Below are 14966 nucleotides of genomic sequence, written 5' to 3'. Positions count from 1 at the left end.
AATGTAGATATTGAAACTGATTCTATAACACTATATTCACATTGAATACACGTATATTTGATGCTGTTTGAATGTAGATATTGAAACTCACTGTATCACACTATATTCACATTGAATACACGTATATTTGATGCTGTTTGAATGTAGATATTGAAACTCACTGTATCACACTATATTCACATTGAATACACGTATATTTGATGCTGTTTGAATGTAGATATTGAAACTCACTGTATCACACTATATTCACATTGAATACACGTATATTTGATGCTGTTTGAATGTAGATATTGAAACTCACTGTATCACACTATATTCACATTGAATTCACTTATATTTGATACTGTTTAATGTAGATCATGAAACTTATTCTATAACACTATATTCACATTGAATACACGTATATTTGATGCTGTTTGAATGTAGATATTGAAACTCACTGTATCACACTATATTCACATTGAATACACGTATATTTGATGCTGTTTGAATGTAGATATTGAAACTCACTGTATCACACTATATTCACATTGAATACACGTATATTTGATGCTGTTTGAATGTAGATATTGAAACTGATTCTATAACACTATATTCACATTGAATACACGTATATTTGATGCTGTTTGAATGTAGATATTGAAACTCACTGTATCACACTATATTCACATTGAATACACGTATATTTGATGCTGTTTGAATGTAGATATTGAAACTCATTCTATAACACTATATTCACATTGAATACACGTATATTTGATGCTGTTTGAATGTAGATATTGAAACTCACTGTATCACACTATATTCACATTGAATACACGTATATTTGATGCTGTTTGAATGTAGATATTGAAACTCATGCTGTTTGAATGATATATCACACTATATTCACATTGAATACACGTATATTTGATGCTGTTTGAATGTAGATATTGAAACTCACTGTATCACACTATATTCACATTGAATACACGTATATTTGATGCTGTTTGAATGTAGATATTGAAACTCACTGTATCACACTATATTCACATTGAATACACGTATATTTGATGCTGTTTGAATGTAGATATTGAAACTCACTGTATCACACTATATTCACATTGAATACACGTATATTTGATGCTGTTTGAATGTAGATATGAAACTGATTCTATAACACTATATTCACATTGAATACACGTATATTTGATGCTGTTTGAATGTAGATATTGAAACTCACTGTATCACACTATATTCACATTGAATACACGTATATTTGATGCTGTTTGAATGTAGATATGAAACTGATTCTATAACACTATATTCACATTGAATACACGTATATTTGATGCTGTTTGAATGTAGATATTGAAACTCACTGTATCACACTATATTCACATTGAATACACGTATATTTGATGCTGTTTGAATGTAGATATTGAAACTGATTATCTATAACACTATATTCACATTGAATACACGTATATTTGATGCTGTTTGAATGTAGATATTGAAACTCACTGTATCACACTATATTCACATTGAATACACGTATATTTGATGCTGTTTGAATGTAGATATTGAAACTCACTGTATCACACTATATCTACATTGAATATACATATTTGATGCCGTTTCAATGTAGATATTGAAACTCACTGTATAACACTATATTCACATCGAATACACGTATATTTGATGCTGTTTGTTAAAGATATTTGAACTGATTCTATAAATAATTATATTCACATTGAACAATTAACGTATATTCTTGATGCAGTTTAACTAGATATTAAACTGACTAGAGGTATAACACTATCATATTGAATACACGTATATTTGATGCTGTTTGAATGTAGATATTGAAACTGATTCTATAACACTATATTCACATTGAATACATATATATTTGATACTGTTTGAATGTAGATCATAAAACTGATTCTATAACACTATATTAACATTGAATACACGTATATTTGATGCTGTTTGAATGTAGATCATGAAACTGATTCTATAACACTATATTCACATTGAATACATGTATATTTGATACTGTTTGAATGTAGATCATGAAACTGATTCTATAACACTATATTCACATTGAATACACATATATTTGATGCTGTTTGAATGTAGATATTGAAACTCACTGTATCATACTATATTCACATTGAATACACTTATATTTGATACTGTTTGAATGTCGATCATGAAACTGATTCTATAACACTATATTCACATTGAATACACGTATATTTGATACTGTTTGAATGTAGATCATGAAACTGATTGTATAACACTAAATTCACATTGAATACACGTATATTTGATGCTGTTTGAATGTAGATATTGAAAGTCACTGTATCATACTATATTCACATTGAATACACGTATATTTGAAGCTGTTTGAATGTAGATCTTGAAACTGATTCTATAACACTATATTCACATTGAATACACGTATATTTGATGCTGTTTGAATGTAGATATTGAAACTCACTGTATTACACTATATTCACATTGAATACACGAATATTTGATGCTGTTTGAATGTGGATATTGAAACTCACTGTCTGTAACACTATGTTCATATTGAATACACGTATATTTGATACTGTTTGAATGTAGATCATGAAACTGATTCTATAACACTATATTCACATTGAATACAGATATATTTGATACTGTTTGAAGGTACATCATGAAACTGTTTCTATAACACTATATTCACATTGAATACACGTATATTTGATGCTGTTTGATTGTAGATGCTTAAACTGATTGTATAACAATATGTTTGTGTGAATACATATACGATACTGTTGAATGTAGATCATCAAACTCATTCTATAACACTATATTCACATTGAATACACGCATATTTGATGCTGTTTGAATGTAGATATTGAAACTCGCTGTATCATACTATATTCACATTGAATACACGTATATTTGATTCTGTTTGAATGTAGATATTGAAACTCACGTTATTACACTATATTCACATTGAATACACGTATATTTGATACTGTCAGAAAATGTAGATCGAAAGCTGATTCTATAACATATATTCACAGGCTTGAATACACGTATATTTGATACTGTTTAATGCAGATCATTAAAACAAACTGATTCTATAACACTATATTCACATTGATACACGTATATTTGATACTGTTTGAATGTAGATCATGAAACTGATTCTATAACACTATATTCACATTGAATACACGTATATTTGATGCAGTTTGAATGTAGATATTGAAACTGATTCATAACACTATATTACATTGAATACACGTATATTTGATGTTGTTAGAATATGAATCATGAAACTGATTCCCTATAACACTATATTCATTGAATACGATATATTTGATACTGTTTGAAAGTAGATATTGAAACTGACTGTATCACACTATATTCACATTAAATACACGTATATTTGATGCTATTTGAATGTAGATATTGAAACTGATTCTATAACACTATATTCACATTGAATACACATATTTGATGCTGTTTGAATGTAGATATTGAAACTCACTGTAAAAACACATTGTTCACATTGAATACACATATTTGATACTGGTTTGAATGTAGATATTGAAACTCACTGTATAACACTATATTCACATTGAATACACGTATATTTGATGCTGTTTGAATGTAGATATTGAAACTCACTGTATCACACTATATTCACATTGAATACACGTATATTTGATACTGTTTGAATGTAGATCATAAAGCTGATTCTATAACACTATATTCACATTGAATACACGTATATTTGATGCTGTTTGAATGTAGATATTGAAACTCACTGTATCACACTATATTCACATTGAATACACGTATATTTGATGCTGTTATGAATGTAACACTATATTCACATTGAAAACTGATTCTATAGATATTGAAACACTGTATTAATTATATTCACATTGAATACATATATTGTTGAAGCTGTTTGAATGTAGATATTGAAACTCACTGTATCACACTATTCACATTGAATACACGTATATTTCATGCTGTTTGAATGTAGATATTGAAACTCACTGTATCACACTATATTCACATTGAATACACGTATATTTGATGCTGTTTGAAGTAGATATTGAAACTGATTCTGTAACACTATATTCACATTGAATACACGTATATTTGATGCTGTTTGAATGTAGTTATTGAAACTGATTCTAGAACACTATATTCACATTGAATACACATATATTTGATGCTGTTTGAATGTAGATCATGAAACTGATTTTATAACACTATATTCACATTGAATACACGTATATTTGATGCTGTTTGAATGTAGATATTGAAACTCACTGTATTACACTATATTCACATTGAATACACGTATATTTGATGCTGTTTGAATGTAGATATTGAAACTCTATAACACTATATTCACATTGAATACACGTATATTTGATTCTGTTTGAATGTAGATATAAAACTGATTCTATAACACTATATTCACATTGAATACACGTATTTGATACTGTTTGAATGTAGCTCATGAAACTGATTCTATAACACCATATTCATATTGAATACACGTATATTTGATGCTGTTTGAATGTAGATATTGAAACTCATTCTTTTACACTATATTCACATTGAATACACGTATATTTGATGCTGTTTGAATGTAGATATTGAAACTCACTGTATTACTATATTCACATTGAATAACGTATATTTGATGCTGTTTGAATGTAGATATTGAAACTGATTCTTTAACACTATATTCACATTGAATACACGTATATTTGAAGCTGTTTGAATGTAGATATTGAAACTGATTCTATAACACTATATTCACATTGAATACACGTATATTTTATGCTGTTTGAATGTAGATATTGAAACTCACTGTATCACACTATATTCACATTGAATACACGTATATTTGATGCTGTTTGAATATAGATCATGAAACTGATTCTATAACACTATATTCACATTGAATACACGTATATTTGATGCTATTTGAATGTAGATATTGAAACTCACTGTATCATACTATATTCATATTGAATACACGTATATTTGATACTGTTTGAATGTGGATTATTGAAACTGATTCTATAACACTATATTCAAATTGAATACACGTGAGATTTTAGTATTGTTTGAATCGATATTGAAAACTGATTCTATAACACTATATTCACATTGAATACATGAGGAATATGCTGTGTTTCAATGTAGATATTGAAACTGATTCTATAACACTATATTCACATTGAATACACGTATATTTGATGCTGTTTGAATGTAGATATGGAAACTTATTGTATCACACTATATTCACATTGAATACAAGTATATTTGATGCTGTTTTAATGTAGATCATGAAACTGATTCTATAACACTATATTCACATTGAATACACGTATATTTGATGCTGTTTGAATGTAGATATTGAAACTCATTGTATCACACTATATTCACATTGAATACACGTATATTTGATGCTGCTTGAATGTAGATATTGAAACTCACTGTATCACACTATGTTCACATTGAATTACGTATATTTGATGCTGTTTGAATGTAGATATTGAACTTCACTGTATCACACTATATTCACATTGAAATACACGTATATTTGATGTTGTTTGAATGTAGATCATGGAACTGATTCTATAACACTATATTCACATTGAATACACGTATATTTGATGCTGTTTGAATGTAGATCATGAAACTGATTCTATAACACTATATTCAAATTGAATACACGTATATTTGATGCTGTTTGAATGTAGATATTGAAACTCATTTTATCACACTATATTCACATTGAATACACGTATTTGATACTGTTTTAATTTAGATCATGAAACTGATTCTATAACACTATATTCACATTGAATACACGTATATTTGATGCTGTTTGAATGTAGATATTGAAACTCACTGTATCACACTATATTCACATTGAATACACGTATATTTGATGCTGTTTGAATGTAGATATTGAAACTCACTGTATCACACTATATTCACATTGAATATTTGTATATTTGATGCTGTTTGAATGTAGTTATTGAAACTCACTGTATCACACTGTATTCATATTGAATACACGCATATTTGATGCTGTTTGAATGTAGATATTGAAACTCACTGTATCATACTATATTCACATTGAATACACGTATATTTGATGCTGTTTGAATATAGATATTGAAACTGATTCTATAACACTATATTCACATTGAATACACATATATTTGATGCTGTTTGAATGTAGATATTAAAACTCACTGTATCACACTGTATTCACATCGAATACACCTATATATGATGCTTTTTGAATGTAGATATTGAAACTCACTGAATCACACTATATTCACATTGAATACACGTATATTTGATGCTGTTTGAATGTATATATTGAAACTCACTGTATCACACTATATTCACATTGAATACACGTATATTTGATGCTGTTTGAATGTAGATATTGAAACTGATTAGTATCACACTATATTCACATTGAATACACGTATATTTGATGCTGCTTGAATGTAGATATTGAAACTCACTGTATCACACTATGTTCACATTGAATACACGTATATTTGATGCTGTTTGAATGTAGATTTTGAAACTCACTGTATTACACTATATTCACATTGAATACACGTATATTTGATACTGTTTGAATGTAGATATTGAAACTGATTCTATAACACTATATTCACATTGAATACACGTATATTTGATGCTGTTTGAATGTAGATATTGAAACTCACTGTATCACACTATATCCACATTGAATACACGTATATTTGATGCTGTTTGAATGTAGATATTGAAACTCACTGTATCACACTATATTCACATTGAATACATGTATATTTGATGCTGTTTGAATGTAGATATTGAAACTCACTGTATCACACTATATTTCACATTGAATACACGTATATTTGATGCTGGTTGAATATAGACATTGAAACTGATTCTATAACACCATATTCACATTGAATACACGTATATTTGATGCTGTTGGAATGTAGATATTGAAACTCACTGTATCATACTATATTCACATTGAATACACGTATATTGGATGCTGTTTGAATGTAGATATTGAAACCACTGTATAACACTATATTCACATTGAATACACGTATATTTGATTATTGAATGTAGATATTGAAACTCACTGTATCACACTAAAATCACATTAAATATACGTATATTTGATGCTGTTTGAATGCAGATATTGAAACTCACTGTATCACACTATATTCACATTAAATACACGTATATTTGATGCTGTTTGAATGTAGATCATGAAACTGATTCTATAACACTATATTCACATTGAATACACGTGTATTTGATGCTGTTTGAATGTAGATATTGAAACTCACTGTATCACACTATATTCACATTTAATACACGTATATTTTATGATGTTTGAATGTAGATATTGAAACTCACTGTATCACACTATATTCACATTGAATACACGTATATTTGATACTGTTTGAATGTAGATCATGAAACTGATTCTATAACACTATATTCACATTGAATACACGTATATTTGATGCTGTTTGAATGTAGATATTGAAACTCACTTTATCACACTATATTCACATTGAAATACACGTATATTTGATACTGTTTGAATGTAGATATTAAACTGATTCTATAACACTATATTTACATTGAATACACGTATATTTGATACTGTTTGAATGTAGATCATGAAACTGATTCTATAACACTATATTCACATTAATACACGTATATTTGATACTGTTTCAATGTAGATATTGAAACTCACTGTATTACACTATATTCACATTGAATACACGTATATTTGAAGCTGTTTGAATTTAGATATTGAAACTGATTCTATAACACTATATTCACATTGAATACTAGTATATTTGATGCTGTTTGAATGTAGATCATGAAACTGATTCTATAACACTATATTCACATTGAATACACGTATATTTGATGCTGTTTGACGGTACATCATGAAACCGATTCTATAACACTATATTCACATTGAATACACGTATATTTGATGCTGTTTGAATGTAGATATTGAAAACTGATTTATAACACTATATTCACATTGAATACACGATATTTGATGCTGTTTGAATGTACATATTGAAACTGATTCTATAACACTATATTCACATTGAATACACATATATTTGATGCTGTTTGAATGTAGAAATTGAAACTCACTGTATCACACTGTATTTACATTGAATACACGTATATTTGATACTGTTTGAATTTAGATCATTAAACTGATTCTATAACACTATATTCACATTGAATACACGTATATTTGATGCTGTTTGAATGAAGATATTGAAAATCACTGTATCACTCTATATTCACATTGAATACACCTATATATGATGCTGTTTGAATGTAGATATTGAAACTCACTGTATCACACTATATTCACATTGAATACACGTATATTTGATACTGTTTGAATTTAGATCATGAAACTGATTCTATAACACTATATTCACATTGAATACACGAACATTTGATGCTGTTTGAATGTAGATCATGAAACTGATTCTATAACACTATATTCACATTGAATACACGTATATTTGATGCTGTTTGAATGTAGATATGGAAACTTATTGTATCACACTATATTCACAATGAATACACGTATATTTGATGCTGTTTGAATGTAGATCATGATACTGATTCTATAACACTATATTCATATTGAATACACGTATATTTGATGCTGTTTGAATGTAGATATTGAAACTCACTGTATCACACTATATTCACATTGAATACACGTATATTTCATGCTGTTCGAATGTAGATATTGAAACTCACTGTATCACACCATATTCACATTGAATACACGTATATTTGATACTGTTTGAATGTAGATCATGAAACTGATTCTATAACACTATATTCACATTGAATACACGTATATTTGATGCTGTTTGAATGTAGATATTGAAACTGATTCTATAACACTATATTCACATTGAATACACGTATATTTGATGCTGTTTGAATGTAGATATTGAAACTGATTCTATAACACTATATTCACATTGAATACACGTATATTTGATGCTGTTTGAATGTAGATATGGTAACTTATTGTATCACACTATATTCACAATGAATACACGTATATTTGATGCTGTTTGAATGTAGATCATGAAACTGATTCTATAACACTATATTCACATTGAATACACGAATATTTGATGCTGTTTGAATGTAGATCATGAAACTGATTCTATAACACTATATTCACATTGAATACACGTATATTTGATGCTGTTTGAATGTAGATATTGAAACTCACTGTATCACACTATATTCACATTGAATACACGTATATTTGATGCTGTTTGAATGTAGATATTAAAACTCACTGTATAACACTATATTCACATTGAATACAGATATATTTGATGCTGTTTGAATGATTCTATAACACATCATTGAAACGATTCTATATACACTATATTCACATTGAATACACGTATATTTGATGCTGTTTGAATGTAGATATGAAACTCATTGTATCACACTATATTCAAATTGAATACACGTATATTTGATACTGTTTGAATGCAGATATTGAAACTAAATGTATCACACTATATTCACATTGAATACACGTATATTTGATGCTGTTTGAATGTAGATATTGAAACTCACTGTATCACACTATATTCACAATGAATACACGTATATTTGATGCTGTTTGAATGTAGATATTGAAACTCACTGTATCACACTATATTCACATTGAATACACGTATATTTGATGCTGTTTGAATGTAGATATTAAAACTCACTGTATCACACTATATTCACATTAAATACACGTATATTTGATGCTATTTGAATGTAGATATTGAAACTCACTGTATCAAATTGTATTCACATTCAATACACGTATATTTGATGCTGTTTGAATGTAGATATTGAAACTCACTGTAGCACACTATATTCACATTGAATACACGCATATTTGATGCTGTTTGAATACATATTGAAACTCATTGTATCACACTATATTCACATTGAATACACGTATATTTGATGCTGTTTGAATGTAGATATTGAAACTGATTCTATCACACTATATTCACATTGAATACACGTATATTTGATGCTGTTTGAATACAGATATTGAAACTCACTGTATCACACTATATTCACATTGAATACACGTATATTTGATGCTGTTTGAATTTAGATATTGAAACTCACTGTATCACACTATATTCACATTGAATACACGTATATTTGATGCTGTTTGAATGTAGATATTGAAACTCACTGTATCACACTATATTCACATTGAATACACGTATATTTGATGCTGTTTGAATGTAGATATTGAAACTGATTCTATCACACTATATTCACATTGAATACACGTATATTTGATGCTGTTTGAGTGTAGATATTGAAACTCACTGTATCACATTATATTCACATTGAATACACGTATATTTGATGCTGTTTGAATGTAGATATTGAAACTCACTGTATCACACTATATTCACATTGAATACACGTATATTTGATGCTGTTTGAATGTAGATATTGAAACTCACTGTATCACACTATATTCACATTGAATACACGTATATTTGATGCTGTTTGAAGGTAGATATGGTAACTTATTGTATCACACTATATTCACATTGAATACAAGTATATTTGATGCTGTTTGAATGTAGATAATGAAACTGATTGTATCACACTATATTCACATTGAATACACGTATATTTGATGCTGTTTGAATGTAGATATTGAAACTCACTGTATCACACTATATTCACATTGAATACACGTATATTTGATGCTGTTTGAATGTAGATATTGAAACTCACTGTATCACACTATATTCACATTGAATACACATATATTTGATGCTGTTTGAATGTAGATATTGAAACTAATTCTATAACACTATATTCACATTGAACACACGTATATTTGATGCTATTGCAATGTAGGTATTGAAACTCACTGTATCACACTGTATTCACATTGAATACACGTATATTTGATGCTGTTTGAATGTAGATATTGAAACTCACTGTATCACACTATATTCACATTGTACACGTATATTTGATGCTGTTTGAATGTAGATATTGAAACTCACTGTATCACACTATATTCATATTGAATACACGTATATTTCATAATGTTTGAATGTACATCATGAAACTGATTCTATAACACTATATTCACTTTGAATACACGTATATTTGATGCTGTTTGAATGTAGATATTGAAACTCACTGTATCACACTATATTCACATTGAATACACGTATATTTCATGCTGTTTGAATGTAGATATTGAAACTCACTGTATCACACTATATTCACATTGAATACACTTATATTTCATACTGTTTGAATGTAAATATTGGGAGGTCGGAGAAAAAAGGCCCAGACGAAAAAGGCTGAGACGAAAAAGGCCCGCGATTGACAGACGAAAAGGCCCATATGAAAAAGGCCCACTTTTTTCTAAATTCAAAAGTGGGCCTTTTTTCCATTGACTGGGCCAAACTTACAATGTTAGCGTTTGTGCGCTAGTTAATCTTTGATTATTTATTCGGTTGCAATCTAATTTCGGATTATATTAGTATTTATATATTGCTAATATCCCGTTTAATAAAGTTCATTTTTCACAATTTTTGTTTATTGAACTACCATCGCTTTTTTAAATATAATACAAAAAATAAATGTTTTTCGCACTTAGCCTTGTTCTGTCCACCCTCTTTCATTATTCCCCCAATCCCCAGTCCATCTCCCATATAGCTTCTTTTTGTCGATACTTATGCCATAGGTAAAGACCACTGATTCGTTGGGAATACGGAAACTGAATGAGTTCCGCGGGGCTTTTGTGGTTGCTGGGAACAAAAATATATGTTACCACGAAGACTAGTTTATTATCATTAACATTTGATAAATAATGTTTATAGGAATAATATTACAAACTTAAATTATCGTCTGAGGCAAGGACCAAAACAAAGATTATGTAATTCAATATTGATTCTAATACCATTTATTCCTTATACATTTTCAATTCTTTTAACACTTACAAAGAGCCCAATAAATATATTAAAATCATAACCTACTGCTATAAATGATTCGGTTCGTTCTTCGTGTCCTGTTTTCACCTTTTGCACATTTTCAAGCAGCTATTGATTACCTAATTACACATCACATAATACATTGAGATATAAGGAAGCTTTACACTTTACGTTAACAAAGCTACTAATAATGACAAATCAATTTTCTACCATGACGGACTTTTTTTTAAAATGAGAGTCTGTTATTAGTGAAGACACTAAACCTTTTTAAATGAATCTAAGATATTTTTTCTTCAAATTTTCCACGATCATGGAAGGCATGCCAGTGTATTTTTCTATAAAACTATCACGACATGGCTGCACATGAAAGAACAAGAGTTTAGCTCATCCATGAGTCAGTATCAGTCTTTCATACGGTAAATTTGCCTTTTTTCTTTAGTTATTCACTTTATGTTCTTTCTTTTCAGTTTTATTTTTCTTAATGTTGGCTTTTCTCTTTTTCTGTTGTTATTCCTTTCTCTTTTCCTTTTCTTCGATTCGTTCAGCGCAATTTATGTTACTTTCTGATTTGATCTCGTTCATTAATTGATTTGGCAAGCAATTCCACATAGTCTTTTACCTATTGCAATACAGAAAGGTTAAAAGTTTTCAAGATCTTACAAATATTTTTGTCAAATTGAAAGTTTACCTGAAAACCTTCAGCTATTTGCAGAGCACCATTTCATGCCTGTTTCTATTCAATGCTTCTTGCATTCTCAGCTTCAGCTTGGCCTACCAAGATATTCATTTTTGGTTTAAGTTTTATTTTCTTTCATTTTAATCGTTGCCACTTCTGGATATAAAGTGGTCTTTTTCAGAATGGGTGAGGAATTAGATAGTTCTCCAAAATCAAATTTGCTGGAAACTAGGCAGCCTTCACTGTTAAAAATTGGTGTTGCCAGTGTACTTGCTAGTCTTGGTTGAGGAATTTCTGTTTTAACAAACTCTGAAAGACCAGAGGTTGATGACACAGATACTGCCTTGGTGGCTCGAGCATGTTTGGCAATTCAGGACCTCTTCTTCTTACTTTTTCTTTTTAATTTCTTCTTCATTCCCTCTAACTTCCGTTTAAATTGGATTTTCGTTGCCTTATCAGACAATTCCAGCTTTTCCTCTGAAAATCAATGGAATAAACTGGCCGGTCTTCCTTAAATGTAAATGTTAACACATACCTGTTAAGTGTGAGGCGTTCATTCAGTTTATGTTCTTTCTTCTCAGTTTTCTTTTTCTTAATGTTGGCTTTTCTCGTTTTCTGTTGTTATTCCTTTCTCTTTTCCTATTCTTCGATGCGTTCAGCCAACTTCTTTTTACTATCTGATTTGATTTCATCTTGTTTCATAATAGATTTAGCAAGCCATTCCACATTGTTTTTTACCTATTGCAATACAGAAAGGTTAAAATTATTTAAGATCTTACAAATATGTATGTCAAATTGAAAGGTTACCTGAAAACCTTCAGCTGTTTGCAAAGCATCTTTTCATGCCTGTTTCTCTTCAATACTTCTCACATTCCAACTTCAGCTTGGCCATCCAAGATTTTCACTTTGGCTTTGAGTTTTTTTTTATCGTTGCTACTTTTCAATCTAAAGTGTTCTTGTTCAGAATGGGTGAGGGATTAGATAGTTCTCCTAAATCAAATTTGCTGAATACTAGGCAGCCTTCGCTGTTGAAAATTGGTGTTAGCGGTGTACTTGTTGGTCTTGGTTCAGGAATACCTGTTTTGACAAACTCTGTGGGATCAGAGGTTGATGACACTGATGCTGCCTCGGTGGCTTGTGCAAGTTGGGCAATTCAGGACCACTTCTTGTTATTTTTCTTTTTTAATTTCTTCTTCTTCAATTTTTCTAACTCCTTTTAAGTTTGGTTTTCATTGTTCTATCAGACAAATCCAGCCTTTTCCCTGAAAATAGATGGAATAAGCTGGCCCGTCTTCCTTAAACGTAAAGATTAACACATACCTGTTAAGTGTGAGGTGTTAGCTGCTAGACATTCTTCCTGTTCAACACCAACCTTATTGCTATTGAGATCGTCAACTGTAGATACACTTTCAATTGGAATGTTGGTCAATAAGCTAGAAATCATGATTTTTTGGGTTCTCATTTCCTATTAATTTTGTTTAGACGACACTTTCAAGTTCTTGTTTTCTCTTTTTCCATTTACAAAAACTGCCTCTCGTATTATAACCTTTAAACTTTATTATTATATACCTTGATTTCTCAACATTATTGAAGGGAAATAATCAGCCCGTGTCTGATTTTTACCTTTGATAAATTGAAGATGTTTTGAAGATGAACACGGGAACACTGGTTCAGCTTGTTGTGCACGGTAGCGAGTGTATTTTCTGACTGACTGCCCCTTGCCCTCTCTTCCGAGACGGCCAATAGGCCTAGGGCGGGGCTTACATACAAGGAATGTACAATGGTGGCCCTCTATCGAGGACCACCCAATTCAAAAGCGCTAAAACGGCTGGGCAGCCTCGTGCGGCGTCCAGACCGCGTCGTCTGCTGTTGGGAATCTAATATATTCCCAACACACTCCCCACCAGAGCCCGTGCTCCACGGCTCGCTCTCTTCGACCGGGCTGGCAGCTGACACGGATGGAGTTGTGTCTTCTTCCGGCTCCATTTCCGGCGCGGGTAGTACTTCAACGTCGTCGGGCTGGTCCTCGCGTAATTCCAGGGGGTGTAGGGACTGAATCGCTCGGTTGATCAAGTTCCCGTTAGGGGTCTTGACCGTTACAGATCGAATCAGCCCGTCTCGGCTGGAAATCAGCTCTTTCACCACACCGACGGTCCACATAAGTCGTTTCG

The 14966-nt window shown here is 30.4% G+C and overlaps 1 long non-coding RNA gene across 3 annotated transcripts; it reads right to left on the bottom strand.

Annotated features, from left to right (window-relative positions):
• Window positions 1-12205: 12205 nt before the first annotated feature.
• LOC130698304 (uncharacterized) lies at window positions 12206-14349 on the bottom strand. 3 transcript variants are annotated; one of them, XR_009003264.2, is made up of 6 exons: window positions 14116-14349; window positions 13873-14057; window positions 13603-13815; window positions 13331-13533; window positions 12808-13272; window positions 12206-12738 (listed from the first exon to the last, which is right to left on the bottom strand). It is a non-coding gene; the product is annotated as an uncharacterized LOC130698304 (long non-coding RNA). The 3 variants fall into 3 exon arrangements; XR_009003263.2 differs by having other exon boundaries at window positions 12208-12738; window positions 13603-13820; XR_009003262.2 differs by having other exon boundaries at window positions 12207-12738; window positions 13603-14057.
• Window positions 14350-14966: the final 617 nt, after the last annotated feature.

This window comes from Daphnia carinata, unplaced genomic scaffold (genome assembly GCF_022539665.2).
Source record: "Daphnia carinata strain CSIRO-1 unplaced genomic scaffold, CSIRO_AGI_Dcar_HiC_V3 NW_026453066.1, whole genome shotgun sequence".
Lineage (NCBI taxonomy): Eukaryota > Metazoa > Arthropoda > Branchiopoda > Diplostraca > Daphniidae > Daphnia > Daphnia carinata.
Note: the sequence above shows the minus strand (reverse complement) of the source record. Positions and strands in the feature narration are given on the sequence as shown.